Source organism: Triticum aestivum, chromosome 5A (assembly GCF_018294505.1).
Source record: "Triticum aestivum cultivar Chinese Spring chromosome 5A, IWGSC CS RefSeq v2.1, whole genome shotgun sequence".
NCBI classification, from domain to species: Eukaryota; Viridiplantae; Streptophyta; class Magnoliopsida; order Poales; family Poaceae; genus Triticum; species Triticum aestivum.
This window is the reverse complement of record NC_057806.1, coordinates 380,899,914-380,917,422: the sequence shown is the minus strand read 5'-3', so window position 1 is coordinate 380,917,422 and position 17,509 is coordinate 380,899,914.

The window sequence follows — 17,509 nt, the reverse complement described above, 5'->3', positions numbered from 1 at the left end:
ATGTTGGGAAAGAAAAGAGAAAATTTCTTATCTATAGCATTTATCCTTCTATTTTGAGAAAGCACATGGCCATTAATGGTGGAAGAAAGATTAAGCACGCTACAAAAATTTGCATCTAAGCTAGCCTTCATCTCTTTGATAATTTCATTTTGATAAAAGCACAAAAGAGAGGTGGATTCAACCCTCTCACTTATGGGGTGCCCAAATATAGTTCTCATCTTTTCATAGGTATCCATGGCATCCCCCTCAAGAAAACCTTCTTCAAAAATAGAATCTAAAACTTGCTTGAAGTAAGCCAACATAAAAGCTTTTTAGGTATATCTCAATTTGACATTGGGGCACATAGCTAACGCGGATCCTTAATAACCTATCCCGAGCATCTTTCAAAGTCTCATCAAGCAAATAACGAAAAATTCCGGGATCTTCATCGAAACTATCCAAACTCTCATTGATAACCCCGGTAGGTATTTCCATATCATCATTATTTATGAGCTTAGAAAGGACAGAGGGTCTATCCAAAGTACTAGAACTCGTAAGAGAACCCTTACACCTTTTCAATTCGGCCATGTTGAAAGAAAGGCAAACGGAAAAAGGGCAAACAGAAAAGAGGCGAATAAAACGGCAAGGGTGAAGTGGGGGAGAGGAAAATGAGAGGAAAATGGAAAATAATGTAATGCGAGGGATAAGAGTTTGTGATGGGTACTTGGTATGTCTTGCTTGACTATAGATCTCCCGGGCAACGGCGCCAGAAATCCTTCTTGCTACCTCTTGAGCATGCGTTGGTTTTCCCTTGAAGAGGAAAGGTTGATGCTGGAAAGTAGCGTAAGTATTTCCCTCAGTTTTTGAGAACCAAGGTATCAATCCAGTAGGGAGACTGCACGCAAGTCGCCTACTACCTGCATAAACAAATAGGAACCTTGCAACCAATGCGAGAAAGGGGTTGTCAATCCCTTCACGGCCACTTGCAAAAGTGAGATCTGATAAAGATAATAAGATAAATATTTTTTTGTATTTTTGTTGTATAGATTGGAAAATAAATATTGCAAAATAAACGGCGACAGAAATAGCTAGTTGACAGGAAACTAATATGATGTAAAGTAGACCCGGGGGCCATAGGTTGCACTAGTGGCTTCTCTCAAGATAGCATAAATTATGGTGGGTGAACAAACTACTGCTGAGCAATTGATAGAAAAGCGCATAGTTATGATGATATCTAGGCATGATCATGAACATACGCATCACGTCCGTGTCAAGAAGACCGAAATGATTCTGCATCTACTACTATTACTCCACACATCGATCGCTATCCACCATGCATCTAGAGTATTAAGTTCATAAGAATAGAGTAACACATTAGGCAAGATGACATGATGAAGAGGGATAAACTCAAGCAATATGATATAAACCCCATCTTTTTATCCTCGATGGCAACAATACAATACGTGCCTTGCTGCCCATGCTGTCACTGGGAAAGGACACCGTAAGATTGAACCCAAAGCTAAGCACTTCTCCCATTGCAAGAAAGATCAATCAAGTAGGCCAAACCCAACTGATAATTCGAAGAGACTTGCAAAGATATCAAATCATGCATATAAGAATTCAGAGAAGAATCAAATATTGTTCATAGATAATCTTAATCATAAACCCACAATTCATCGGATCTCGGCAAACACCCTACAAAAATAAATACATCGAATAGATCTCCAAGAACATCGAGGAGAACTTTGTATTGAGATCCAAAGAGAGAGAGAGAGAGAAGAAGCCATCTAGCTAATAACTATGGACCCAAAGGTCTGTGGTAAACTACTCACACATCATTGGAGAGGCTATAGTGTTGATGTAGAAGCCCTCCGTGATCGAATCCCCCTCCGGCAGATCGCCGGAAAAGGTCCCCAGATGGGATCTCACGGGTACAGATGGTTGCGCCAGTGGAAAAGTGGTTGTGTGGCTCCCCTGGATGTTTTCAGGGTATAATAGTATATATATATATATATATAGGCAAAGGAAGTAGGTCGGTGGAGCTACAGGGGCCCACGAGGTGGGGGCGTGCCTCTCCCCCTGGCCGCGTGCTACCTCTTGAGCACTGCGTTGGTTTTCCCTTGAATAGGAAAGGGTGATGCAGCAAAGTAGCGTAAGTATTTCCCTCAGTTTTTGAGAACCAAGGTATCAATCCAGTAGGAGGCCACACGCAAGTCCCTCCTACCTACACAAACAAATAAGAACCTCACAACCAATGCAATAAAGGGGTTGTCAATCCCTTCACGGTCACCTACGAGAGTGAGATCTGATAGAGATGATAAGATAATATTTTTGGTATTTTTATGATAAAGATTGAAAGTAAAGATTGCAAAATAAACGGTAATAGAAAATAGCTTGTTGATGGTAGATAAATATAAAGGAGAATATACCTAGGGGCCATAGGTTTCACTAGTGGCTAATCTTAAGATAGCATAAGTATTACGGTGGGTGAACAAATTATTGTCAAGCAATTGATAGAAAAGCAAATAATTATGAGAATATCTAGGCATGATCATGTATATAGGCATCACGTCCGTGACAAGTAGATTTACTCCTGCCTGCATCTACTACTGTTACTCCACACATCGACCGCTATCCAGCATGCATCTAGAGTATTAAGTTCATAAGAGCAGAGTAACGCATTAGGTAAGATGACATGTTGTAGAGGGATAAACTCAAGCAATATGATATGAACCCCATCTTTTTATCCTCGGTGGCAACAATACAATACGTGCCTTGCTGCCCCTACTATCACTGGGAAAGGACACCGCAAGATTGAACCCAAAGCTAAGCACTTCTCCCATTGCAAGAAAGATCAATCTAGTAGGCCAAACCAAACTGATAATTCGAAGAGACATGCAAAGGTAACCAATCATACATAAATGATTTCAGAGAAGAATCAAACATTGTTCATAGATAGACTTGATCATAAACCCATAATTCATCGGATCTCGACAAACACACCGCAAAAAGAGTTACATCAAATAGATCTCCAAGAAGATCGAGGAGAACTTTGTATTGAGATCCAAAGAGAGAGAAGAAGCCATCTAGCTAATAGCCATGGACCCGAAGGTCTGAAGTAAACTACTCACACATCATCGGAGGGGCCATGGAGTTGATGTAGAGGCCCTCCGTGATCGATGCCCCCTCCGGTGGAGCTCCGGAAAAGGCCCCAAGATGGGATCTCTTGGGTACAGATGGTTGCGGTAGTGGAAATAGGGTTTCGTGGTGCTCCTGGATGTTTTCAAGGTATATGAGTATATATAGGAGGAAGAAGTAGGTCGGTTGAGCCACGAGGGGCCCACGAGGGGGGAGGGCGCGCCTACCCCCTACCTCGTGGCCTCCTCGGTTGTTTCTTGACGTCCACTCCAAGTCCTCTAGATCACGTTTGTTCCAAAAATCACGCTCCCGAAGGTTTCATTCCGTTTGGACTCCGTTTGATATTCCTTTTCTATGAAACACTGAAATGGGCAAAAAACAACAATGTGCACTGGGCATTGGGTTAATAAGTTAGTCCCAAAAATAATATAAAAGTGTATAATAAATCCCATTAAACATCCAAAATAAAATATATATTAGCATGGAACAATAAAAAATTATAGATACGTTGGAGACGTATCAAGCATCCCCAAACTTAATTCCTGCTCGTCCTCGAGTAGGTAAATGATAAAAACAGAATTTTTGATGTGGAATGCTTTCTAGCATATTCTTCAATGTAATTTTCTTTATTGTGGCATGAATGTTCAGATCCAAAAAATTCAAGATAAAAGTTTAATGTTGACATAAAAATAATAATACTTTAACCATGCTAACCAAGCAATTATGTCTTATCAAAATAACATAGCCAAAGAAAGCTTAGCCCTACAAAATCATATAGTTTGTCCATGCTTCATTTTCGTCACACAAAATGCTCTCGTCATGCACAACCCCGATGACAAGCAAAGCAATTGTTTCATACTTAGCCTTTTCAAACTCTTTCAACTTTTATGCAATATATGAGCGCGAGCCATGGACATAGCACTATGGGTGGAATAGAATATAATGATTGAGGTTGTGTGAGAAGACAAAAAGGAGAAAGTCTCACATTGACGCGGCTAATTAATGGGCTATGGAGATGCCCACCGATTGATGTCAATGCAAGGAGTAGGGATTGCCATGCAACGGATGCACTAGAGCTATAAATATATGAAAGCTCATCAAAAAAACTAAGTGGGTGTGCATCCAACTTGCTTGCTCACGAAGACCTAGGGCATTTGAGGAAGCCCATCATTGGAATATACAAGCCAAGTTCTATAATGAAAAATTCCCACTAGTGTATGAAAGTGACAAAATAAGAGACCCTCTATCATGTAGATCATGGTGCTACTTTGAAGCACAAGTGTGGAAAAAGGATAGTAACATTGTCCCTTCTCTATTTTTCTCTCATTTTTTATTTGGGCCTTCTTTTCTATTTTTTATGGCCTCTTTTTTTCGTCCGGAGTGTCATCCCGACTTGTGGGGGAATCATAGTCTCCATCATCCCTTCCTCACATGGTATAATGCTCTAATGATGATCATCACACTTTTATTTACTTATAACTCAAGAATTATAACTCGATACTTAGAACAAAATATGACTCTATGTGAATGCCTCCGGCGGTGTACCGGGATATGCGATGAATCAAGAGTGACATGTATGAAAAATTAAGCATGGTGGCTTTGCCACAAATACGATGTCAACTACATGATCATGCAAGGGAATATGACAATGATGATGTGTGTCATAATAAACGAACGGTGGAAAGTTGCATGGCAATATATCTCAGAATGGCTATGGAAATGCCATAATAGGTAGGTATGGTGGTTGTTTTGAGGAAGATATAAGGAGGCTTATGCGTGATAGAGCGTATCATATCATGGGGTTTGGATGCACCGGCGAAGTTTGCACCAACTCTCAAGGTGAGAAAGGGAAATGCACGGTACCGAAGAGGCTAGTAATGATGGAAGGGTGAGAGTGCGTATAATCCATGGACTCAACATTAGTCATAAAGAACTCACATATTTATTGCAAAAATCTACAAGTCATGAAAACCAAGCACTACGCGCATGCTCCTAGGGGGATAGATTGGTAGGAAAAGACCATCGCTCGTCCCCGACCGCCACTCATAAGGAAAGCAATCAAAGAACACCTCATGCTTCAAATTTGTCACACAACGTTTACCATACGTGCATGCTACGGGACTTGCAAACTTCAACACAAGTATTTCTCAATTTCACAATTACTCAACTAGCACACCTCTAATATTGCCACCTTTATATCTCAAAACAACTATCAAGCATCCAACTTCTCTTAGTATTTAATGCACTTTCATGTTTTTATCTTGGATGCCTATCATATTAGGACTAATTTCATAACCAAAGCAAATTGCCATGCTGTTCTAAAGGACTCTCAATATAATATAAGTGAAGCATTACAGATCAATCATTTCTATAAAATAAAACCACCACCGTGCTCTAAAAGATATAAGCGAAGCACTAGAGCAAAATTATCTAACTCAAAAGATATAAGTGAAGCACATAGAGTATTCTAATAAATTCTGATTCATGTGTGTCTCTCTCAAAAGGTGTTCATACGTCTCAACGTATCTATAATTTTTGATTGCTCCATGCTATATTATCTACTGTTTTAGACATTATTGGGCTTTATTTTCCACTTTTATATTATTTTTGGGACTAACCTATTAACCGGAGCCCCAACCCAGAATTGTTGTTTTTTGCCAATTTTAGGGTTTCGAAGAAAAGGAATATCAAACGGAGTCCAAATGGAATGAAACCTTCGGAAACATGATTTTCTCACCGAACATGATCTAGGAGACTTGACCCTACGTCAAGAACCAAAAGAGGGAGCCACGAGGTAGGGGGCGCGCCTACCCCCCCCCCCCCAGGCGCGCCCTCCACCCTCGTGGCCCCCTGTTGCTCCACCGGCGTACTCCTTCCTCCTATATATACCTACGTACCCCCAAACGATCAGATACGGAGCCAAAACCCTAATTCCACTGCCGTAACTTTCTGTATCCACGAGATCCCATCTTGGGGCCTGTTCCGGAGCTCCGCCGGAGGGGCTATCCATCATGGAGGGCTTCTACATCAACACCATAGCCTCTCCGATGAAGTGTGAGTAGTTTACCTCAGACCTTCAGGTCCATAGTTATTAGCTAGATGGCTTCTTCTCTCTTTTTGGATCTCAATACAATGTTCTCCCCCTCTCTTGTGGAGATCTATTCGATGTAATCTTCTTTTTGCGGTGTGTTTGTTGAGACCGATGAATTATGGGTTTATGGTCAAGTTTATCTATGAACAATATTTGAATCTTCTCTGAATTCTTTTATGTATGATTGGTTGTCTTTGCAAGTCTCTTTGAATTATCAGTTTGGTTTGGCCTACTAGATTGATCTTTCTTGCATTGGGAGAAGTGCTTAGCTTTGGGTTCAATCTTGCGGTGTCCTTTCCCAGTGACAGTAGGGGCAGCAAGGCACGTATTGTATTGTTGCCATCGAGGATAACAAGATGGTTTTTTTATCATATTGCATGAATTTATCCCTCTACATCATGTCATCTTGCTTAAGGCGTTACTCTGTTTTCATGAACTTAATACTCTAGATGCATGCTGAATAGCGATCGATGAGTGGAGTAATAGTAGTAGATGCAGGCAGGAGTCGGTCTACTTGTCTTGGACGTGATGCCTATATACATGATCATACATAGATATTCTCATAACTATGCTCAATTCTGTCAATTGCTCAACAGTAATTCGTTCACCCACCGTAGAATACTTATGCTCTTGAGAGAAGCCACTAATGAAACCTATGGCCCCAGGGTCTATCTTCATCATATTAATCTTCAGATACTTAGTTATTTCCTTTGCTTTTATTTTACTTTGCATATTTATCATAAAAATACCAAAAATATTATCTTATCATATCTATTAGATCTCACTCTCGTAAGTGACCGTGAAGGGATTGACAACCCCTTATCGCGTTGGTTGCGAGGAGTTATTTGCTTTGTGCAGGTACTAGGGGACGCGCGCGCAACCTCCTACTGGATTGATACCTTGGTTCTCAAAAAATGAGGGAAATACTTATGCTACTTTGCTGCATCATCCTTTCCTCTTCGAGGAAATCCAACATAGTGCTCAAGAGGTAGCAAGAAGAATTTCTGGTGCCGTTGCCGGGGAGGTTCGCGCAAGTCAAGATTTGACTTCCAACAACAAGCCATTTCTAGAGCCTATGCAAAATTCAACATACCAAGTACCCATCACAATCCTTATCTCCCGCATTACATTATTTGCCATTTGCCTCTCGTTTTCCTCTCCCCCACTTCACCCTTGCCGTTTTATTCGCCCTCCTCTCTATCCTCCCTCTCTTTCTCTATTTGCCTCTTTTTGCCCGTTTGCTTTTTGTTTGATTGTGTGTTGGATTGCTTTCTTGTCGCTATGGCTAGTCCCTTATCTTCTCCGTTGTCTTACGAGAATGAAGTTCTAAATTTTAAGCAAAGGGAGGGAGAAAATTTAAAAGACGCTTGGTATAGAATTTGCAATGCTCAAAATAAATCTACTAGGAAGCAATCTACTTCCGTTCTTCTTCACAATTTTTATGTAGGCGTCACTCCTTGGCACAGATATATCCTTGATACCATTACCAGAGGGAACTTCTTGGGTATCCATACTTTTGATTCTTACAATGCTATGATAGATTTGTTTGGCTCACCACCTCTTTTGGTTAATGGAACTATGTTAACTTTGGAGCATGTAATGCAAAGACTTGAAATTATTGAAAATAAGGTTGCTACTGTAGAGTTGATTGAAAATTTGGATAAAAATATCCACAACCAAATTACCCAATATGGATCTAAAGTAGGAGTAACTTTGAAAAATATTAAAGAGAAAGAACCTATAGTTAATGAAAGAATAAATCATGATTCCACTAGAATCGATAAACTTGAGGGTATCATTACCAACTTGGGAACCGCTTTTTATTCCGTAAAGAATACTCCAAGTCCTCCTACTAAAATTTCCAAACTTATGTATGTTCCTAAAAATAAGGATGAATCCTCTAGTAAAGAAACTGCGGATCTAAAATCTATAAGTATTCATCCCAATCTTGTTGCTATCATTAAGGAACCATTTGTTACAAATGAATTTTTCGATCTTGTGCCTAAAAGTTTGATAATAACTAAAAATAAAGAAATTCCTAAGGATGGTAGATGCCTCATTGAATAATTACCAACCAAAGATGGCAATACCTAGATCTATCCTTGCTTTTTATGCCTAGCTAGGGGCGTTAAACGATAGCGCTTGTTGGGAGGCAACCCAAATTTATGTTGATTCCTTGCTTTTTGCTCATGTTTAGTAATAAATAATTTATGTAGCCTCTATTTTGGTTGTGTTCTTGTGTTTAATTAGTGTTTGTGCCAAGTAGAACCGTTGGGAAGACTTGGGGAAAGTCTTGATATCTTGCTGTAAAAAACATAAAGTTTAGCGCTAACGAGAACCGCTGCCATTTTTATTTCTAAAGTGGTATTCAGTTAATTATTTTCGCAGATGATTAATAGATAAATTCCTCACGTCAAGAAATTTATTTTAGAATTTTTGGGGTTCCAAATCTTGCGCTAGCTACAGATTACTACAGACTGTTCTGTTTTTGACAGATTCTGTTTTTCGTGTGTTGTTTGCTTATTTTGATGAATCTATGGCTAGTAAAATAGTTTATAAACCATAGAGAAGTTGGAATACAGTAGGTTTAACACCAATATAAATAAAGAATGTGTTGGAGTAATGGGCCACGGGTAGGCCAACCCGAGCCCCATAACCTTTCAAGACATCGGGGCAGGCTGCGCCCCTCAAGACCACAGGGCGAAGAGCCGGCTCGTGGGGAGTCTACGGCAAGGCGGCCGACTGCCCGCTCACGGCCGAGTCCCAGGGGAGACTTGCAGAGAAGCCGGCTTTGGGAGTCGGCCGGCGACTCCAACCAATCGTGACCTCATCGAAGGGGACGGGGCAGGGGCGTGGCTACAATGAAGCCCACTCCCCGCCCCTTACCAAGGGCAGGCGTGGCTACAGCACGCCGTACTTGGGAAGATCTCCCTGCGGCGTGGCACTGTTGCCCGGCCGGCCCTGACATCAGCACCACTGTATCGGGTCCTGCGCCCACGATGGCTTGTCTGTACGGCCTGGAGGCAGCGGGGCCCACCAGTCAGCGAGACCTCGGGAGACGGCGGGAGAACCGCCAGTCGGACCCGTCGGGAGTCGGCCCGGGGGAGTCGACCGAGCCCTCCCCCGGGGCCCATGCGCCATTAATCAAGAAGAGATGGGGAGTGGCCACAGTGATCGCCCGCCAGGCGGCGGGGCTGTTGCCACGACCCCATGACCAAGCTTGCGTCATCAGGAGCACGGCTACAGTAATCAGCAGCCGGCAAGACCCACCCGCGCGGACGCGGCCTGTCGGCTCCGTACCAGACCAGTCGGCGGGGCCCACCAGTCGGCGGAGAAGTCGGAGGTCGGAGGCACTGACGGCTGGGCCCGCGCCCAGTCGAATTACCATTGTACCCCTAGGGGGTAGGCCTATATAAACCCCCCCCCCCAGGGCACCCATGCAAAGGGTTGGATCCCAGTAGTTCTACACCACACCAGATAGAAGGAGAGAGCTAGCCTTGCCCTCTTCTACCACCAGACGCAGCTCAAGGAGCAACTGTGTAAACACTTGACCATATTGATCATGCGGAGACCCCGCAGAGCAGCAGTAGGGGTATTATCTCCCAGGAGAGCCCCAAAGTTGGGTAAGATTTACCGGCGTGCATGTCTTCGCCTCATCCCGTTTCCAGGCACCGGCGATGTTCTACTCGCCCCCACCATGATAAGCCATCCGTTGGCATATGTCATACCAAACCCCCAACATTTGGCGCCCACCATGGGGCATGGTGCACCGCTGTCCGGAGATCTGTTCTAGACGGGAACCCTTTTCCTCCCTGGCAAGCGCAGCCAGCCAGGCACGACAGGCGAAGTTTGCATCGATGCGCTGCGCGGCGTTGAGATCGCCTGCGCAGCCAGCTCCTTGGCCGAACTTGTCGGCGAGGTTCGCCTCTCTAACGAACCTGCGTCCGACGCAAGCGCAGGCGGCGCCGAAAACCTCCTCGCGGGCCTCCTCGATCAACTCCACGTTTCCGGCGAGCCTGCCGTAGACTTGGAGTCTGTAGGCTCCACCGACCCGATGCTGGTCGACTCTGACACCGCGTCGATCAACGCGTTCCCCACCAACGTGGTGGTCTATGATGAACCTCTCCCCCACGCGGAGAGCGATGGAAGCACCGTCACTGAGGTGCTAGTCATCGGTCATGACGAGCTCCCTGGCGGAGGGGCGCCCGACCCACTCGGCGCGGCGCTGCAAGACCTAGCTACGCCCATTCCGGAAGGTGCTGACGCAGAGATGTTAGAAGCGTGCCGCCTTCAGCTCGTCGAAGGCGTGAAGAAGCTGGCCAGCATGAGACGCCTGTCAGAAGCTTACCAGCGGGAGATGGATCACGCCGTTGGCGGCTCGCCTGCCCCGGCAGGGCCCAACCGCCTTGGCGCGGTCCAGCAGCGCGGCGTAGCCATCGCCAGCCTGTTTGGGGCTAGCCGCCCCGTGTACGCTACACCAGCGGAGAACATATGAGCCGCCCAGGCAGCGGCGGATGAGCTGGACAATTTCGAGGGCGAAGAGCGCCGCCTCATGATGGAGCGAGTCTAGCGGCTCCTCGACGTGGCCGGCGCGCAGAACGAGGCCAGCTGCCGCACGGAGGCGCCGCAGCGGCCAAACAACGACCCGCACCGAGATCAAGGCGTGACGTCTCGGATGCCGACTGGTGGTGCCCGAGGAAGAAAGGACAAGGAGCCGGCTGTCAGCCACAGTCCGACTCGGATTACCATAGAGCGCGACCGAGACGGCCGCCCGAGAGCAGTGGAACGACGGGACGACTGTCCGCCTCCCCCTCCCCGCAAGGAGAGGTGAGTCTCCCCGCCAGCTGTTGACCATCCGACTCTCGGTGACCGCCTTGGCCGCCGAGAGGGAGTTGGAGAGAATGACGCCCGCCACCGGATCGACCGACTTCACCGGTCCCTGGCGCTGGAAGAAGAAGACGAGCTGGGTCCGCCTTGTTTCGGGCCCCGCATTCGGGACGAGCCCTTTCCCAGAGGGTTCACGCTCCCAAGAGACATGCCCAAGTATACCGGCTCCATGAAGCCAGAAGACTGGCTAGTCGACTACTCCACGGTTGTCAGCATAGCAAACGGCAACAAGCGTGTCGCCGTAAAGTACGTTCCGCTCATGCTCCAGGGCACAGCCCGGACATGGCTGAACAGCCTAAAGCCCCGCAGCATCAATAGCTGGGTCGACTTCACTGAAGCATTCGTCCGCAACTTCACCAGCACGTACAAGCTTCCTCCCAAGCCTCGTCAGCTCTCCTTGTGCGTGCAAGGTCCTAACGAGTCGACTCGCGACTACCTCACACGTTGGGGTGAGCTCCGGAACTCTTGCGAGGGCATGCACGAGGTGCAGGCCATCGAGTACTTCACAGCCGGGTGCCGAGAAGGCACCCTCCTCAAGCACAAGCTCCTCTGCGACGAGCCAGAAACCCTCGACGAGCCGCTGATCATAGCGGACAAGTACGCTACGGCCGACTCCTCCATGAAGACGGAAATTCAAATCAGCACGACTGACAAAGTAGCTCCTCCAGCTCCAAGAACTCCGGCGGCAGACGCCGGCCGACGACAACAGCTGGGCGACAACAAGCGCAAGGCCCCGCAGCTGGCTTCCAGAAGCCGGCAGGTCGTGACCATTGAAGCCCAGCAGCCAGAAGAGCAGCCTCCGCCCAAGCGACAGAAAGGCGGCAAGCCGAACTGGTTGCCGGCCTTCTCCTACGAGCAGACCTTGGATGGACCTTGCAAGTTCCACAGCAGCGCGAAGCCGTCGAATCACACCACCCGGAAGTGCCACTGGCTCACTAGGATCGCCAAGGGAGACGGCCTCCTGCCACCCTCGCCTGCTGGGCAGCCGCCTCCGCCTCCGCCCCAGCAGCCGGCAGTCAGGCCAGTCGGCGTAGTACAAGACGAATACCCTGAAGAGCATGGAGCCTACGTGGTGTTCACCAGTGTGGCTGATGATCGATGCAGCAGGCGGCTGCAGTGACAAGAGGTGAACGCAGTAGCCTCAGAGACGCCAGAGTTCATGCACTGGTCTGAGAGGCCCATCAGCTGGAGCAGGGCTGACCACCCAGAAGTGATGCCGAGTCCGGGCTCCTACGCCTTGGTCCTGGACGCCACCTTTGCCACGGACAAACAGGTCGCGCGTTTCTCGCGAGTTCTGATAGATGGGGCAGCAGCATCAATATCCTATACAAGGACACCATGGAGAAGTTAGGAATCAAGCAGAGTCAGCTTCAGAACAGCCGGACTGTGTTCCACGGTATTGTTCCTGGGCTTTCCTGCTCACCAATCGGCAAGATCCTGATTGACGTCCTCTTTGGGGACAAAGATCACTTCCGAAGAGAGTCTGTTTGGTTTGAGGTAGTGGACCTTGAGAGCCCATACCATGCGCTACTTGGCCGGCCTGCCTTGGCCAAGTTCATGGCGGTCCCCCACTACGCCTACCTCAAGATGAAGATGCCCAGTTCCAGGGGAATTCTGACTGTGGCCGGCGACTACCGGAAGTCGTCCGCTTGCGCAGCCGAGAGCAGTCGGCTGGCTGAGTCCCTGGTGATTGCAGCCGAGAAGCGACTCCTTGAGCGAGTTGTGGCGGTGGCCGGCGAGCAGCCGGAGATATCGCCCGACCCGAAGGAGTCGGAAGCCGAAGGTTCGTTCAAGCCGGCCAAAGAGACAAAGAAGATACCCTTGGATCCGGAGCGCCCAGAGAGGTACGCTGTTGTAGGTGCAAACCTCGACAGCAAATAGGAAGGCGAGCTCGTCGATTTCCTCCGTGAGAATCGGGGCATCTTCGCATGGTCTCCCAAGGACATGCCAGGTGTACCGACGGATTTCGCTGAGCACAAGTTACACGTCCGATCTGATGCAAAGCCGGTCAGGCAGCCCCTGCGCCGCTTATCAGAAGAGAAGAGAAGAGTTGTCGGAGAAGAGATAGCCCGACTCCTAGAAGCCGGCTTCATTATGGAAGTTTTCTTCCCCGAGTGGCTGGCAAATCCGGTCCTGGTGCTAAAGAACAACAAGCAATGGCGAATGTGTATTGACTACACAAGCCTCAACAAGGCCTGCCCCAAGGACCCATTTGCTCTACCAAGAATTGACCAGGTGAAAGACTCCACAGCCGGATGCGAGTTGTTGAGCTTCTTGGATGCATACTCAGGATATCACCAGATCAAGCTGAATCCGGCTGACAGATTGAAGACCGCCTTCACCACGCCGTTTGGAGCATTCTGCTACCTCACCACGACGTTCGGCTTAAGGAATGCCGACACTACCTTTCAGCGTTGCATGCAGAAGTGCCTCCTCAAGCAGCTCGGCAGGAACGCCCACGTTTACGTGGACGGCGTGGTGGTGAAGACGGAAAAGCGAGGAACACTGCAGGAAGACCTCAAGGAGACCTTTGAGAACTTTCGCCGGTTCTAGATCAAGCTCAAACCCAAGAAGTGTGTCTTCGGAGTACCAGCTGGCCAGGTGCTAGGTTTCCTGGTCTCTAAACGCGGCATAGAATACAACCCAGTAAAAATCAAGGCCATCGAGAGAATGGAGGTACCCAGCCGACTGTTGGATGTGCAGAAGTTCATCGGCTGCTTGGCGTCCATCAGCCGATTCATCAGTCGGCTGGGCGAGAAAGCTCTCCCCTTATACCAACTCATGAAGAAGACCACTTTTTTCGAGTGGAACCATAAGGCGGACAAAGCTTTCCACCAGTTGAAGAAGATGCTGACTACTCCACCCATCCTGGCGGCTCCGGCTCCCAAGGAACCTATGCTCCTGTGCATCGCCGCCACTAGCCGAGTAGTCAGCACAGTCATTGTAGTAGAGCGCAAGGAGGAAGGCAAGGCACTACCTGGCCAGAGACCAGTATATTACCTGAGCAAGGTACTGTCGACCTCCAAGCAGAACTACCCCCACTACCAGAAGATGTGCTATGGCGTGCACTTTGCTGCCAAGAAATTGAAGCCTTACTTTTAAGAGCATCCAATCACAGTGGTCTGCACGGCTCCACTTGCCGAGATCATCGATAGCCGAGATGCCTCTGGTCGAGTGGCCAAGTGGGCCATAGAGCTGGCTCCTTACACCATCTACTACCAGCCCCGCACCGCTATCAAATCACAAGCACTAGCCGACTTCCTCGTCGACTGGGCCGAGACCCAGTACCTGCCTCCAGCGCCTGACTCCACCCATTGGCGGATGCACTTCGACGGCTCCAAGATGCGCACCGGCTTGGGAGCCGGCGTCGTCCTCACCTCTCACTACTAGGGAAAAGCCTATACACAAAATTTTACCAGTAGCGCTATACAAAATCAAGCGCTACTACTACTTAGTAGCAGTGCGCGTAAATAAACCGTGCTACTGCTATGACTTTAGCAGTAGCGCGTACTAGCGAAAAGCGCTGCTGCTACGTTTGAACTGGGCGCACATGGCTAGCCCAACCTAGCAGTAGCGCGTATAATGGCCCAGCGCTACTGCTAATCTCCTTAGCTGCAGCGCGCTTACGTGTAAAGCGCTGCTGCTAACGGAAATAAAATAAAGTGAAAAACAAGTAGAAAAGTAAATGAAAATGAAAGAAATAGAAAAAGGAGAAAGGGAAAAAATAAAATGTAAAGAAAAATAAAAGAAAAAAGGGAAAAAAGGAGAAAGGAATAGCAGTAGCGGGTTTCAGTAAACGCGCTATAGCTAAGTTAGCTATAGCGCATTTCCGAGAACGCGCTACCGTTACGTTTCACTTAAACAGCGGTTTTCCCCCACCCCGCCCCCCGGCCACCAATTCTTCCCCAAATCGTCCCTCGCCCTCGCCGCCGTCTCCTCACCGCCGCCGCCCGAGGCCGCCCTCAGCCTCACCGCCGCTGCCCGAGGCCGCCCTCAGCCTCACAACCGCCGCCCAAGGCCGCCCTCCATGTCACCGTCGGCGCCCTCCACCTCACCGCCTCCCGCGCCCGCCCAAGACCGCCCTTGCCCATGCCCGAGCCCACCCTCTCCGCCCCTGCCTCCGTCACCGAGCACCTCCCCGGCACCGTCTCTCCCCTCTCTGTAAGTCCCCCACCCCTCCCCTCACTCATCTCTCTCTGTATTTTAGAGAAAAAATTAGATGTTAATTAGATGTTTTTCAGTTAGGGCACTAGAGTTTTGCTAGGTTAATTAGGTTAGTAGTGCTGCTAGTAGTATTGGTACAGTAGGTTAATTAGGTGATGTTAAATGAATAACCTAAATGAATGAAATTAGTAGTTAACTGAATTTTTTTTCCTTTCATCATTATAGAGCACTAAAGTTAACTGAATTTTGTTCTATTAGTAGTTAAATGAATTTTCTTCTACACTGTTTGCACATGTGGTTGCTCGTGTATATTTGGACACTGTTTGCAGGGAATGATGCTTAGTGGCCTATGTTTTGCCGGAATGTTGATTCATTTCTTTTCCGGCAAATTTCAGGTTCTCGATTTGTCCACTTTTTAGCAAAGCTCATGCCGAAATTTTCCGTGAATTTCGGCATGACTTGTGCTACAAACTAGGACATATCGAGTGCCCGTGATTTGCCGCACCAGGAAGGAGTCAACATTCCTGCAAAACAATAGGCCTTTTTTATGTCATTATTCATTTTATTAGGTCTAGAATTAATTGACTAGATTTAATCATAGGAAACATGGCTAGCAACGATGAAGGACAGGGTTCTGGTGATTGCGATGACGCCTACCGGGCGGCAGACGAATTTTTTAGCCTTACCGATGATCAACCGATGTTATTGCTGGGCCCACCGGTGGCATCGGGGACTGAGACCAACACGCAGACCGGTGCTGAGACTGAGACCGGCGCTCAGACTCAGACCGGCATCGAGACTGGCGCTGAGACTGAGACCGGCGCTGCCTCGGGGAGCGGAGCCGGTGTAGAACCGAAAGCAAAGAGGCAACGGGTTCCTAACAAACTCAGGACTACTATAGTGGTGGTCATGGAGGTGGACGACGGCAATTTTGAGCCAACGGCGCCCGAGGAAGCACGTCGATGCTACGGCAATCAAATAGGCTGCATCGTACAGACAACCGCCACCATCAACGATGAGAAACTACAGAAGATAGAAAATATGAGGAGCTCCCTCCTAAAGAAGTTTCACCAGATATTCTTGTTTCCGGGCCGGAATGAGAAGGATTATAAAGATCCAGATGAGGACCCGGAAATGAAGAAGATAAACATACACGCCATGACCAAGTTTAGCGACGCATTGGCCACCTGGAAAAATCGAGTGAAAGCAAGGATCATCGACAAGAAGGAACCCTACTCCGAGATTGTAAAGGATAATCCGACAATCACAGAAGAGCAGTTTCAAATATTCAAGGAGGCTTGCGAGGCCGAAGATGCCAAAAAAAGTCTAAGTACATGAAGGGGCTTCAAGAGAGGAATATTGGGAGCCACCACCTCGGAAGCCGTGGTTACGGCGGAAAGAGGTCCAAATGGGCCAAGGAGGACGCGGAAGCCGCGAGTCTGGGCATCCCAGACCCCTTGGCGGAGTTCACCGTCCCGCAAGAGCGTGACGTCCTTAGGGCCCGGCACCGTTAGGACCCAGTGAAAAAGGTTTATGAGACAACACCAGTCATTACGGAGTTCATGAGACTGCTGGTAATTTTAGTTTCTGATCAATTCGACTGCACACGTTAGTCATATTTGTAAACGATCGTTGTGCCTTTTGCAGAGAGAGCAGCACAGGATTGCGGCCGAAAGCGACTCGCCGTCTGAGGCATTGGCGAGGCCCAAGTGGGACACTCCATTCAACCGGGCGTTGAACATATTGAAACAACAACCGGTGGATACTCGACCGTCGTATGGACGCGTGCACGGTGTCGGAGACGGCGCCACGTGGAAGAAGTACTACCGTGAGACCACGGAGGAGAGAAAGGAAAGACGGAGGTTAAATGAAGAAAACATCGACAAGAGGGTTGAGATTGCGGTTGAGAAGAAATCAACTGAGACAGTCGCAACAGCGGTAGCTGCCGCAAAACAGGTGGCTTTAGATATTTCTACTACCTTGGTTCCGGCCGTTTTCAATTGGACCAGGCAAAATCCAAAAAAAGATGCAGCGGACTTTCCCCTTGCTGACTTCTTGGCGGGGAGCAGCTCGACTAGCGTTGCACCAGCACCTGCAGCTGCACCTGCTCCCGCACCGGCTCCCGCACCGGACGTGCTAGGCGGTGCTTCGTCTTTGGCTGAGCTCGACGCCCTCACGGTATCTGTCACACCGGCCCCCTTCAATATAAATGTATAATCTCCCGTTTTCGTTGCCTTTCGGATGTCTCAC